Raw genomic sequence first — 13,845 nt, forward strand, 5'->3', positions numbered from 1 at the left:
CCAATTGTCGGAATCGCAGGAGGCCTAAACGCTCGCTCACCCTTAATTCTTCTTATGACAGATTGTATGGTGATGAAATTTTTATAAGTAGGCTAGTGTAGCGATCGCTAAACACTGAAGACGGATATCTTAAAATTATTACCTGTGATGAAAGAGCATACAAAATCATACAGTTCGAGCAAAAATCCCGATGTAGATAATTTACGGGACTGCGTCTCTAATAAGTTCCGAAGATTAAGATAGGGTACAAGGACTAGATATCGTTCGGAATATATTTCGAGAACAGAGTCTTGTCGGGCTTTAAGCTCTATTGTAGGAAATTATATGATCTCCGGCTGCATCTGCTGTACAGTTGATGTATTTGCTCCTAAGTCGAGGTTGGTAACAGATAAAAGCTGATATATGAGCAGGTAAGGACAGAGAATAAATATCTCGATCTGACCCCACTCACTACATCCACTTAGACCTGTTCCAAAATCCAGCTCACTTCAATTATTTCACTGATCGTATTCGATCGGTTCTTGATAATATAGAACGTATCAGACACAATAATTGACAGGCTTAAGAAATAATCGAACTCAGAAGACGAATTAATAAAATTGAAATATATTATAATAAAATAGATGATTTCACAGTGCAGATTCAGAATATGATTTACAGATTGAAAGTGATTTAACATTAACAAGAATGATTAGCAATTTTCTTGTACTTGCATGACACCATGCATGATTCGACAGAATTTTACAATTGATAAAATTTAATAGTTTTGAAAAAAAAATAGTGAAATAAATTATAAAATATTTTAAAGATTTGCTCGGGGTCGTAGTTCTGGCAGCGGAGGATAGTCAATCAACTACAAGTTCTTATAAATTCTATATTGAATAAATTCTAGGCTCTTAATAGCTAATAAGCGCTTGTCGGTGTGGCCAATAATTTAACAAAGAAAAATTTTATATTTTCTGCACTGAAATATTTTCGAAGCGTAGATTGGGGCCCCTTTAAATTTTACAACTCACGTGAAACTCCTTGGTGGTCGTAGTTTTCTTCTTTAGATCAAGATCGTTTGATCGGCAACGGGTCCAGGCTTTGGTCTCAGCACGTGGGGAATTTTAATTTAATATCTCCTTCACCAAATTAATTAAGGGATAATTTAACTTTAAACTTTTGATTTATCGACTGATGAAAATAGATTTACAAATAACAAATAGAATAGCCTAAGAATATTGGCTCACAAATAAAACATATAAAATCGAACGAGAATCTCACGAATAGGTCTTGGTAACTTTAACGAGGTCTGAACGGTGAGGATTTCAAAAGTGAAGTGAAGTCTTTTTCTCAGCTTCTTGGCTAGGACTTTCTTTCTGAGAATCTCGGTGTAATAAATTTGCATGAAAATTTGCCATTGGTAGAACGATTGTGATGTAGACGTGACGTCAGTGGCAAGCAATAGAATATAATTCCTTCAATTATGATAATAATCCAATTTGTATAATTCTTAAAACTGCTTAATCTCCTAGACATAGTTCCTCTTATACAATGTACATGTGCTAGCGTATATGATAAGGCAGGTTTGTTGTCTGATAACAGATTAACATATGTTGTTTTCAAACGATCACCTTTTTGGTGCTATTTCTATGCACTATGATTGGCTTAGGCTTGCCAAAGAGATTCAATCACCATGTGGTTCATTTGAAACAATAATTAATAATTTAATATTCTTATACAATTCTTATTATGTTTGAGACTGTTATAATTAATTTCTGCTGCTCTTATCAATAATATAATGTTCATGCTATAACCTAGTTAGTTACAATAATACTTGACATTATAATATAATTTCTTAAATAATAAATAATTTCAACGATAATACATACATTTTATTTTTTATTCGAAATTCTTGGTCCTTTATTGATAGTTTTTTACTTTTTAGAAATAATATTATAGCTTGCATGAATCTGGCATGACATTTTACAATATGTTGAATCAGTCAGCTGTGTTTGAGCTGCTTTAAAACATCTGATCAATAGTAAACAAAGTGTAACCTCAAAATTCAATGAGTAATTCAATAAACGATTCGTGCTCAATTTGCAGAATAATTATAATTTTATTAAATAGTTCTCTAGAAAATATGCAGTACAGAACGGTACTCTTATCTGATATACAGTTACTGATAAGGAAGCTTTATCGCTCGGTCGCTAACTATTCCTTTAGCAAATTCTTTCATTTTAAGAAGGGTAATCACAATTTTTCTCTCTTCTCATGAGGTCTATTTAAAAAATTCATCACAATACTTAAACAGAAGATTCTTACAAGCGAAAATACTTATTCATTCATATTGAGCTCATTTATTTGGCTACAGGCTTTCAAAATTACACCAAAACATTCAACACAAATTAAGAGAATAATAAAATTATTCAGATCTCAATAAAAACATTTCGAACTCCACTTATATAGAAAAATTTAAAGAGGACTAATACAATTAAACTCTAGACAGCAGCCATCTTATCTTGAGAGAAACGCCTGACGCTTCAAGTGCCCCACCTAACCACATCATCAATTGCCAACCTCACAAATAAAGAATACAAGTTTACAAATTATATTTATTATTCTCAATAAAACTTTATTTTAAAACTGTTTTCAATTCATTTACCCTTTATGTTGTTTAGAATGATTTGTTACTTCAGAAATAGAACCTTATTATTACTGTAGGTTATTCAACACTAATGTATCTGATAAATTCCCGGTGAAAATGTTAAGTCCGCATGTACACCTATATTTACTATCAAGTTTAATTAATATCTTGAATATCGGATTGAAGATTCGATTTTTATTGAGAAAAAATGTAATATTACAACGGTTATACCTTATACCTTAAGCTGGGTTTACACCAAAGTTATTAACGAAATGTTAATAACTCAATCCTATTAGATTGAACGGAACTTGACAAACACATATGTTCATCATGTGTATGATAAGTCATGTTCAATCTAATATCATCTATAAGTATTAATTTATTAACATTCTGTTGATAAATTTTGTGTAAACGTAGCTTTAGGTTTTGCTTGAGTGAAGCAACTGCCAATCCAGTACTTGATTAAATAAACCACTTGATAGAAAATAAGACAACTTTCAACAGTGATCTTTGATTAGGAAACATATTTTTAATAACACATAACTGAGATATTTTGCTTTCAAGAGATTTCCAATAAACGAGGAAGACTGTAGTAGATTTAAGCGTAACAAAATCGCTTTTCTAAAAATATTCTAAGATATATTTTTTGGTGCCTACTAAATATAAGTTTGTATCTAATAGTAATATAGCAATCATAATTTTTTGATCGCTTCTCACTTTTATTACTGTACAGCTTACGGCTCATAGGAAATAGTAGCTACTGTAACATATTAAATTTTGATAAGCAAGCAAAATCGCTAATGGAAAGAATTTTTATAGGTCTTGAGCAAACAGCTGCTCTATTATCGCCAAGTGCGATAGCAACAAGTGGAAGATTAGATAATAACGGGTACCATGGCTAAAATTAGAACAGCTGAATAGAAAAGAATTTTATTTGCTATTTATTATATTATATAGAATATTGAAATTTTGAGGTTAGGCTATAATATCTACTGGTCGGCAACCTAATAATCAATCAAGCCGTGTAATTTGAAATCTAGCCAGACATCTTGGCAAAATTTTGTCGTAAACAAATAGTATTCAACTAGAGGATTTGGTAGGCACATGGCGACTTATTGTAAATAGGAAAACAGCCTATAAAATGCACAAAAATTTATTATATGTAATGAGCATGTACAAAACACCAAAAAATAAATAAAAATATTAAGGAAGTATGTATATTCAGTAGGTGCATGGATACATTTGTGAATTTTGCATGAACCAATCAAATTACAGTAGTCGATGGGCGGCAATAGTGAGCCGTTTCAAATTTATCCATAGATATTTTTATAAATGATGAGAATTCATAAGTTATCACTACTCAGTTTATGTATCGGATGTGGTCCGAGTAATTATAAAATGTAATACCTAAGATATAGGTAATAACTTAGCAGATTGGCACGGACTATTTGATCTTTCTAATGGCGTAGTAACAGAATATTTAAATATATGCAAATTTGTAAGTGGAAGTATGATCTTAGAAAATAGGGGTAGAACAGAGCCTACTTACCTGCCATACGCTGCCATGGAACACCACTAAATTTTATAGAGCACAAGTCCCTTTTGTTCAATTCTACAGTTGAAAGACTTAAAGTTCAAAATCATTAATTTATTTGTATAAGAATTAGTGATGCAATATTAAAGTGTAAGTCATTTGAATATTTATTTATTCCCTTGGAGAAGACGACTTCGGCCACCAGAAAATCCAGGACGATTGGAAATTCGGATCGCCACCAACATCTTGTGAAATTCAGCACGTGAGTGATAAATTATCGAAATATATGAATTTAGGGCGACCTCAGTGCTTCGAGTGAAACAAAAATATAAAAAGCTAGCTCGTCGAAAGGTTATGAATATTGAAAATTATTATAAACTTACGCAAGTCTTAAAATGTACAAGAAACATATATTACTAGTTAAATGAATTATACCAAATGCATATGTCCAAGGATACACAGATTAAAGAAATATTTAAATTTGAAGTTGAATATAAATATGCTCACTCAATCATTGATTTATTAGCGAATTATAAAGATATAAATGTAGCTCATGTTCACTGGATAAATTAATTTATCTAATTCCACCAGAGGCCAAACCTTAAGCCCTGAGATATATATTGAGATCTATACTTATTATTATATTTGAGATTTGTGATTTATCAATTGATTATTTTATCATTTTTGGAAAGAAGATATATAGTGAGATTTTAAAATCGACAAGCAGCAGCAAGCATAAAAGCATAAAGCAGCAGCAAGCATACCTGAGCTGCATAAAAATAAATGCATACATTTAATGATTTAAAAGCACATGGTAATGTTTCGTGCTAAAGAACTAGTGAGCTAATCTGTGATATTTTATTTTTGATATATTTGTTCTTTTTTTTACTATTTTTTGCTTGTTGCTCTATATATTTCTATATTTATTTATTCGTTGATATTTTTCTGTGTAATACATGTATCAAATTTTTTATGGTGTATCCTTTATTTGTTTCCCCACTTCCATGCATGACCAATCTCATTTTTATTTATCTCGTACCAGTATTGAAATATCAATAAATTGACTGACTTTATTCTTCCTCGAATAAGTTGGTTCAGACAGCGATATATAGCATTGATAATCAAATCTTTGGAAATAATACGTTCCAGAGATTTATATAAATTGTCCAAGAGCAGTGAATTGCGGAAGCTCCTGGGCGAGCCCATAAGAATTTGGTCTAATTTATATTCTAGGAACCACAACCAGAGTTGTATAATTCTTTACTCATGCTTTACCGACTGCAGCCAAGCCAGGCAAACCATTATTGACAAAAATAACGTCAGACTACATAACCTCAATTTACTGATGGTTTGTAAACAAATAACAAATTTCGTGTAAAAATCAACCTTTTCGATATTATAAATGATGTCATTCTATTACCAACTTAACGCTAAACTAGTTTAACATAAACTGGATTAGTGAATGCACTGAGAAAACCGATTCAAGTTAAAACCTTCAGATTAGCTTGAACTCGATTAACTTAATCGAGTTTAGCAATCTGTACTGTGCAAACGGCCCTAAAAGGAAAGAATTTTATGATATTGACAGTAATAATACATGGAAACTTCTGGGCAAATAAAATATCCACTTGTAGTATCTCTAATATTCTGATTTTGGCATGAACGTCTGGAAAATCAATGACATGAATGCTTGCCTGCCTCGATATATTTGCCAGAAATGGATAGAATAAAGATTAGAATATTGTTCTTTATGTTCATGTTTACAGAAAGACAGCCTCATGCTCCATTCCATTCATATTGAGCATTCTGGGGATAAATTGTTTGGAAAGTGAGTAAGGCTAGAGTAGTAGTCTACAATAATTTCGCCATGGACCTGGAATATGACATAACATTGAGCAAGAGAAAAACATTGTTATTTTCCAGTCTTACGGGAGGATAAACAGTTTGCTGCCGTTTTCATCATCATAACTGTCATTAGATGAAGGGACAGTCGTTCCATTTTAATATTTTCCTCTTGATTCCAGCCTGAGGGAGGCCGTGTTGAAAGAATTTGTGTACAAAATGGAGTGTATTATGGACGCGTTTCCATCATTGCTGGGATGGAACTTTGTGGATTGAAGAAATAAAAATATTTATGAAATGTTAGAGTATTTTTTCTTCTGCGATGAAAGATACTGCCTGATTATCACGTCGAAATACTCATTGGATATTTCCTGATAGCTCTATCACGAAAGAGTATTCCATTGTGAATAAAATTATGTAGGAACCTTATTCAAACTTTTAAATCTACACTCACTGATTTCAAAGCTTCCATGGAACGTATCTGAGCAGTAAAGAGTGCGACTAACTGTTAATGTGAATATTGAATCGATCTTTCGATTCCAGATTATTGGTATATGATCGTCAACGATGAACTAATTTCATGATATAAGAACTTTTATTTCATCATTAATACACTGATATTAAAATATTACTACATCTCCGTTCAACTGCGAACTGAACCAATGAAAACTTCAAAGAAACAGAGTGAGTATAACTAAACTTTCTTATTCCGTCTACCAGCATCATAATAATTATGACTGTTTTAAAACTACAGATAGCTACGTTTTTAACTTATAGTACTGTATTCCTGAGTCCTACAACTCTTATTGCGTACGATTGATAAAATAATATGACTCTGACACGATTTTTTGATAATATAAGTTCTGTGAACTCAGCATTTCTGGTCGTAAATTTTTGAAGATTCTCGTCAGATTCAACTGTTCCATCGTCATGACATACCATCAGTATTGAATGAGTATCCCCATTCAACCCAGCCCCAAAGCAACGTGACCAGATTACGTAAGTCTTTGAATTCCCTATGAAACTTTCTGGTCGGGGAAATCGATCGTATTTTGAATATATTTTTATGAGCTATATAATTTTCACATTTTTGTAAGATGCAGTAAGGTCAACAGATGTTGGTGCGATACCATGAACAGTTAATGAACAGCTCATTTTTAATTATTGAAACCTATAAGATGTCCTTACACGTTGAATTTGAGTTTCAATAATAGGTGTTCATTACCTACTTGCATTTACGTACTGCATCTTGAATTGATGTCTACTCTACACGTGAAGAGCCTACATGGTAGACCACATGGAGTATTATTCCAATTTGAGTGAACTAATTCCAAGTAGTCAATTAAGGAGAGTACATAGTACGAAAGAGCAAAAAAAACATTTGGTGTACAGTACCCACCTTGAATGAAATAAGCTGAAAAAAGAAACAGTAAGTACGGTATTCAGAGAGAACTTTTTCTACCCAAATAAGAGTTAATAACTTATCATACGGTTAGTAATTTTATTGTAGACTAAGATTTCTTCTCTTGAGAGGTAGCTAAAAGATACCTTATAACCTGATCTTTCAACTGATTGGATTTAGATTTTCAGGTGTTTTACTTCGAATGCAATTTACATATCAATGTGCTCGCACTGCAGTTCATTTTTATAATTTTCATCTCTAAGGTATTTGTAAATAGAGACGTATATAGGATATCTCTCATGAATTTGAATGTTTGATAAATAGAATTATCTTCGTATCGTATATACATGGTATATTTCTCATAAGTACTTGGTTTGCAGTGAAACGTTTGATTCACATCATTCATTTAGTTTGTTCGCATACGTTCATTAGATTTGGTCACTATAGATATAATTCAGATCAAAATCTTCCTGGAAAATCAGAATGAGTTCCAATAGTTGAAAACACAATTACAGATATCCTACTGAGAATAATATCATTGACACAAATAATATAATGAGCCTCAATAATATTATTCTATATTCTACTCACACCATTTTTTCTTTTATAAGTTTTCTATTGTAGTTATCTGTCCTCCTAGCTGTACGGAATATGAGCTATTTCAGGCAGCTCCTGTCTTAAATTTGAAATCAAGTTATGAAACTCAGTTTGAATGTTGGAAAGTTTGCCAACCTGAAGGCTTGGCAAGCAGGGTGTCCTTCAACCGGCTTGTTTACTGGCAGCTCGTTTGCTCCAACTTCCAACACCAGAGTACTAGAAGCCTACTGTCAATCATTCTCTCGCGCTTTAAAATATCGTACTTCTCATTTCACTCAATTGATTCCATGAAACTGATCACTGTTATTCTGGATAAGTACAGCACGATCGTGATTCAACTCTTATTAAAGGTGAAACATTCAAACCTGCAATACGTTCATGAATTCATGGAATGAGTGTTACATGAAGGAAGAATATACTGTATAATCTTTCTTTATGAGTTGGGAACTTATTGAAAAAAATCACAACAAATTATATTATATTTGAAATATTTGTCAGATGTAGGAGAAAGAGGGCAATTTGAATAAAATTGTTCCTCCCTACCTGCTGGAAGCACAACCATTATCATTTATTCGATAATAAAACATGGATCTTGCTCATTTCTTGATGGATAAGAATCTGATAGCAATAATATTCGATTTCATTCAACAATACAGAATACAGCTAGTATAGTATGAGTTAAAGTCTCAAGTTGCAAATATTAATTTAAAATCTACTTTTGGAAATGACTGTTTTTTCTGATTAAGAAGAACACACATTCAATATTCGTAGGGAATCCCACGTGAGAAATCCTTGAGCCGATAATAAGAGATTTATTAAAATGGAAAGCTTAGAGTGTTGAAGATGCATTAACTTATGTACACAATGAGATGATACATTGACTGCCCTGGTGCTTACTGACGGTAGAATAATTATTTTCCTTATTAAAATCGATCACGGTACTTGTAGTGAACATTCAATTCAGAGCCATTCAACACCACATAAAATTAAAGCAATGTTGGAGAAGAGTACTCTTCCATTCAAAATCTGGTGAAGTGAATGTTTACTTTGTCCTTTGCAATTCAAACATCATTCGAATGTTATAAAGATACAATGCCAGCTCCAGCTCCAAAGCTCATTCATTTTCTAATGATAGTAAGTAAATACGTAGTTTGCACAAAGAGCAACGTGTTGTATTATATAGATAACAATAGCACTGCCGCAGAAATTCTATCGACACTGGCGTTTATTTATTGAAAGTGCCGTCAGCCGAAAGCAGCGTTCGCGATTGTTGGCTTTGTACACACCAAACAGGTCTATATCCGCCACTGTTGAGCACAGATTTATAAACCAATTTTCTTCTCGCGTTACCAGATCCAATTCTTAGAAGTCTTTGGTATCAATTTCAAAAGACTGAAATTGAAATGCAAAGGATCACTTGAGAAGGAAATTCTACTTTGAAAAAGAAAACACCACTTGGAGGGCAATGTTTCCTTCAAAGATCTGACACTCTATTTCCCCATGCTCATGACTTTGTATCCTCACTAGAAAGTACTCTCTTAAAAAACTAATAAGAAACTATCAAGTGAGAACGGAAATGTTGCCGTTGAATTCTCCACTAAGAGGAAAATCTTATAGAGCTTTCTTATAATCACAGTTAGTTCAAAATATCGTATGTTAAGTTCAAACCTTGAAGTATAGAATCAATCTCCAATTCAAAAAATACTCTCCTAATTCCAAAATACATTATCATGAAACCACAACGCTGATTCGATTATAACCATTTTCGTATTGTAAGCTCGATATGGACGGCGGGAGAAGCCTCCACCAAATATGTAAGCAAAATGTGCCTTCACTGAATATGTAAGGGTGGGAAAATGAAAAACAAGAAAAGATCGTACAGGTTTTTGATATTTAAAACAAAACAATAAATTATTTATTACAAAATTAGAATTCTAATTAGAAATTACGAAATAATATAAATAATCAGATGAATATTTCAGGGCTACTCGCTTTGCTGCTAGTGAGGTTTCAATTGTTGTGGTTATGAAAAATTTAAGAACAATGACTCAGTAGTCACCTACCTTTATGAAAATGGCTTCCCACTTTGGCATCCACTGGTTGAAACACGACGTTAATTATTAATTAAAAATCAAAAAAACTGATCTAATGAAGTGGGTTCAGATCCCTTCCTATTTGATAATACAATTCTCTTTAAACTGCCCGAACTGTGACAGGAAAACTGTATTATAAAACAAGAACAAAATCTATCCCCTTCACCAGAACAGCCGGACTTACTCACAGTCCTATCGAACGAGCTCACACACTGACACACTGACCAAAAGTAAAATTTTGGGTATTAAATATAACTCAGTCAATGCCAAACATGAAAGCCATTTCAAATACATATTTTTATCAGTCGCACAAGCGACACGTTTGTTATTAAAAACAAAAGAGAAGCTATATTAATTTTGACAACAAATGAAATAAACAATCTTTCTGTCGATGACAAAAATCGTTCAAAGACAAAAACACTGTTCATTAAACTTTTCTAAATTAAAACTTTAAAATCCTGATCAATATGAGAAAAATATATGATTCATATATATGTCTCATATGACAAGGTGACAGTATTTTAATATTCAGCATAATCATTTTATTCTTTACTCAATGTTCAATTGTATTCTTTCTTGTTATTGCCCCACAGTATCAGAACAAAAAATGTGTTAAATCAATCATGAATTTAAAAGTGATATTATGGGACTGAAATACTTGAATATGAATATGATTGTAAATACATGAATTTTGGAGCAAAGTCAGCTTACACGAAATAGCGGCACGTTTTCAGCCCAGTTCATAGCTTGAAAGCTATTACAAACCACCTGATCCTTGTTAACTAAGTTGCCATTTCGACTAGAACAAGAAATTCGTGAAAGCTCCAAGCTCCCAGTCATCATTTTACGAATGACCGTTTGCGAAGCAAAGGACGGATGAAAGCCCTCCTACTTCAGCTGATTCATTGAGTTTGTCTCGTAGATTGAATGGAGGAGATAATATTGTGAATGTGAATGTACTCACAGAATGATTAATTACAAATATGGGCGTTAGCTTGATAGCTGATATGTACTCCTTTGATGGAAAACACGGCCTTTGACAATCATAAAGGAGTCCTGAGAGGAGACTCAATGTTTTAACAGAGATAACAGAATAGATTCGTGTGGTCTTATTATTCCAACAAAGATTCGAGCGTACTTGCTACGAGCTCAAAATTAAGTACAGGATGCAAGTCTTCTTTCAGGAAGTTCAGTATGGAATCATGCTTTTTCATCGAATTGTATTTTCATTTTGGAAATGCCACAGAGATTCTACTATAGCCTAGTACTAGTTGAAGTTCTATATCTCCAAGATTTCCAGCCTACATACTCGAGGTGAAAATATGATGACCTTTTTGATCACGGTGAATGACCGATTAGATGAAGAATATATATTATCGATTACCAATAGAAAATATATAACAATAGATAATTCAGAATGGAACAATGATTTTCACATTTCATTCAACAGTTGAAATCTCAATAACAAACATTCAACTGAGGAAAACTATTGTAATTGGAGAAAAAGTGGAAAAGATCAATAATTATAAAGGTTAAAGGTATTGGTATCTATGAGAACCCTGATATTGTCCATTGATCAGCTAAAAACCAGCCAACTGAGGCCTCTGAAAACAGGTGTCTAAAAATTTGAAATCAACTTGGTCAGATTTGACATGTCCCCTCCACCAATATCTGCAGTCCACGTGAAAGCCCAGCGCTTATCTGTGATGGAATAAGGATAAAACCCTATCAGTGTGTTTGAATTGACTTTTGAGTTCTTTATCCCTCTTTTCGAGGCAAATTGGATGTGACAGCAGGACAAGTGAATTGAACATGACAATCCAATAGCCTACTCTTATGCTGAGCTGCACCAATCGGGATCAACCGTTTTGAATCAGCTCATCATAATCGCTTAGCATTGTGCTGACCCCGGGTTGAAATATTGATCTCTCTCAGTAATTAAACTGTGAAGTATTCAGTTATTGCTATTGATGAATAAAAGAGATTATTTTCCAGTAAAATATTTCTCCCAGCTCATAAGAATCTTTTTAGCTTCACTGTAAAGTAAACCGTGTTTAGTCAATTTTATCAAGAATGCAACCACTTCATTACTATGCACACATTATCAATCACTACACGATTTTTAATGATTGATTAGTATTCCAGTAGTGATAACTCTCAATAATAGTGATATCTCTTATCAGCAAAAAAATTAAATATTTCTTTCATGGGGATCAAATTACTAAAGAAAGTCGTTGTTGGTTATCCATCTTGTTTTCACTATTATTATTGCTATTTAATTTTGTAAAATTTAAAGTGAAAAAACACTCACATTCTTTGATGTAGCGACGTCCGTTTCGTGCTGGTATTCGTTGCTACAACAAAGAATGCACTAAAGAAAGGAATGTCATTGCACCATATAAGAATAATATGAAGTATGATGTTGGTTGAAATGTCTTTAAATAATAATAGTCCACTTTTTGGAACCAAACAATATTGCTCTCTTGAAATATTAGGAAGCTAAGAATTCGAATTCATTTCACCAAAGAAAGATATTGAAAACCTCGAGCACTAGCTTATCACAGAGCAGATTATGGATCTATGTCAAATTTTGTATCAGGAATCAATCCATTTACAGGAACCCCCTTCCTTGTATCGAGATAGCTGAGATTAATTGACAAGCAATCGGGCAGGGGTGCTCTCTTAATAAATAGATTAGAGACAAGTCTCTCTCCTAGTTAATCGAAAACTTAATCTGCCCGAAGATACCGCGAATATCTTCAGGGACGGAACCCACAGTCTTCCTTTGATTCGATTAATTGAACTATCTATATCTAAACCAGAGATGATGATGATGATGATTATGATGATAGTGACGATATTGATTATTATGCCATGACGATGATTTGAACATTTTGTGAAACGCATTTTTCTCATTTAATTTCAAATTATCAGAGTGATAAGATAATGAAGAATATTACGAAGTATTTAAGATTGAAAAAATGAAATAATACCTAATGCTATCATCGTGTTGGACCAGATTGTGATGGGCTTTCAGATTTGCATAAGAGACAGAGAACTGATACATCTGCTTTAGGCATGAGAAAGGTGAGACTACTTTTGAATAAAGAAATTTAAATTTTAATGAATGGATTTTTCATGATGTAGACGTTTTCAAATGTGAAAATTTGGATGAGCTCAAGGTTCAAAAGTATGAGGTGCTATGAGATCTGGCAGTTATGTTGTTAGAAACTTTTCATTGCAAACAACATTCTGTTTCTCAATGATACTGTTGATGATTTGTAGACCTTGACATTGCTCTTCCTGATATTGCTTCTGTCCTGTCCAGCATGAACATTCAGGGAAAGATAAGCATCCTATCCCATTTGCTCTGTATGCTAAACTCTGAGTTGAGCTCTCGCGGTATTAAATTGCTCTGCTGTACATGATTGCGTACCGGTGATCATCATTATGGCAAATGGTTGTTATGAGGTACGGAATGAAGCTGAAATAACAGTTTTGTTGGTGAATAGTAATTGATCAATTAATTGATACATGCAAAAATGAGTATGATCATGACACATGAATATAAAAATACTCAGAGGATGAATAAATGATTTCTCACATAACCATATTTTCACATAAAAGGTTATATCGTCAATTTTTTCAGAATTATCATATTCATCTTTGATTTGAGATTTTTTCAAATCTAGGCTTGATTCCGAACAATCATGTTATCAAATTCATTTGAAGAGCATTATTTCTA

Source organism: Nilaparvata lugens, chromosome 2, assembly GCF_014356525.2.
Source record: "Nilaparvata lugens isolate BPH chromosome 2, ASM1435652v1, whole genome shotgun sequence".
Lineage (NCBI taxonomy): Eukaryota > Metazoa > Arthropoda > Insecta > Hemiptera > Delphacidae > Nilaparvata > Nilaparvata lugens.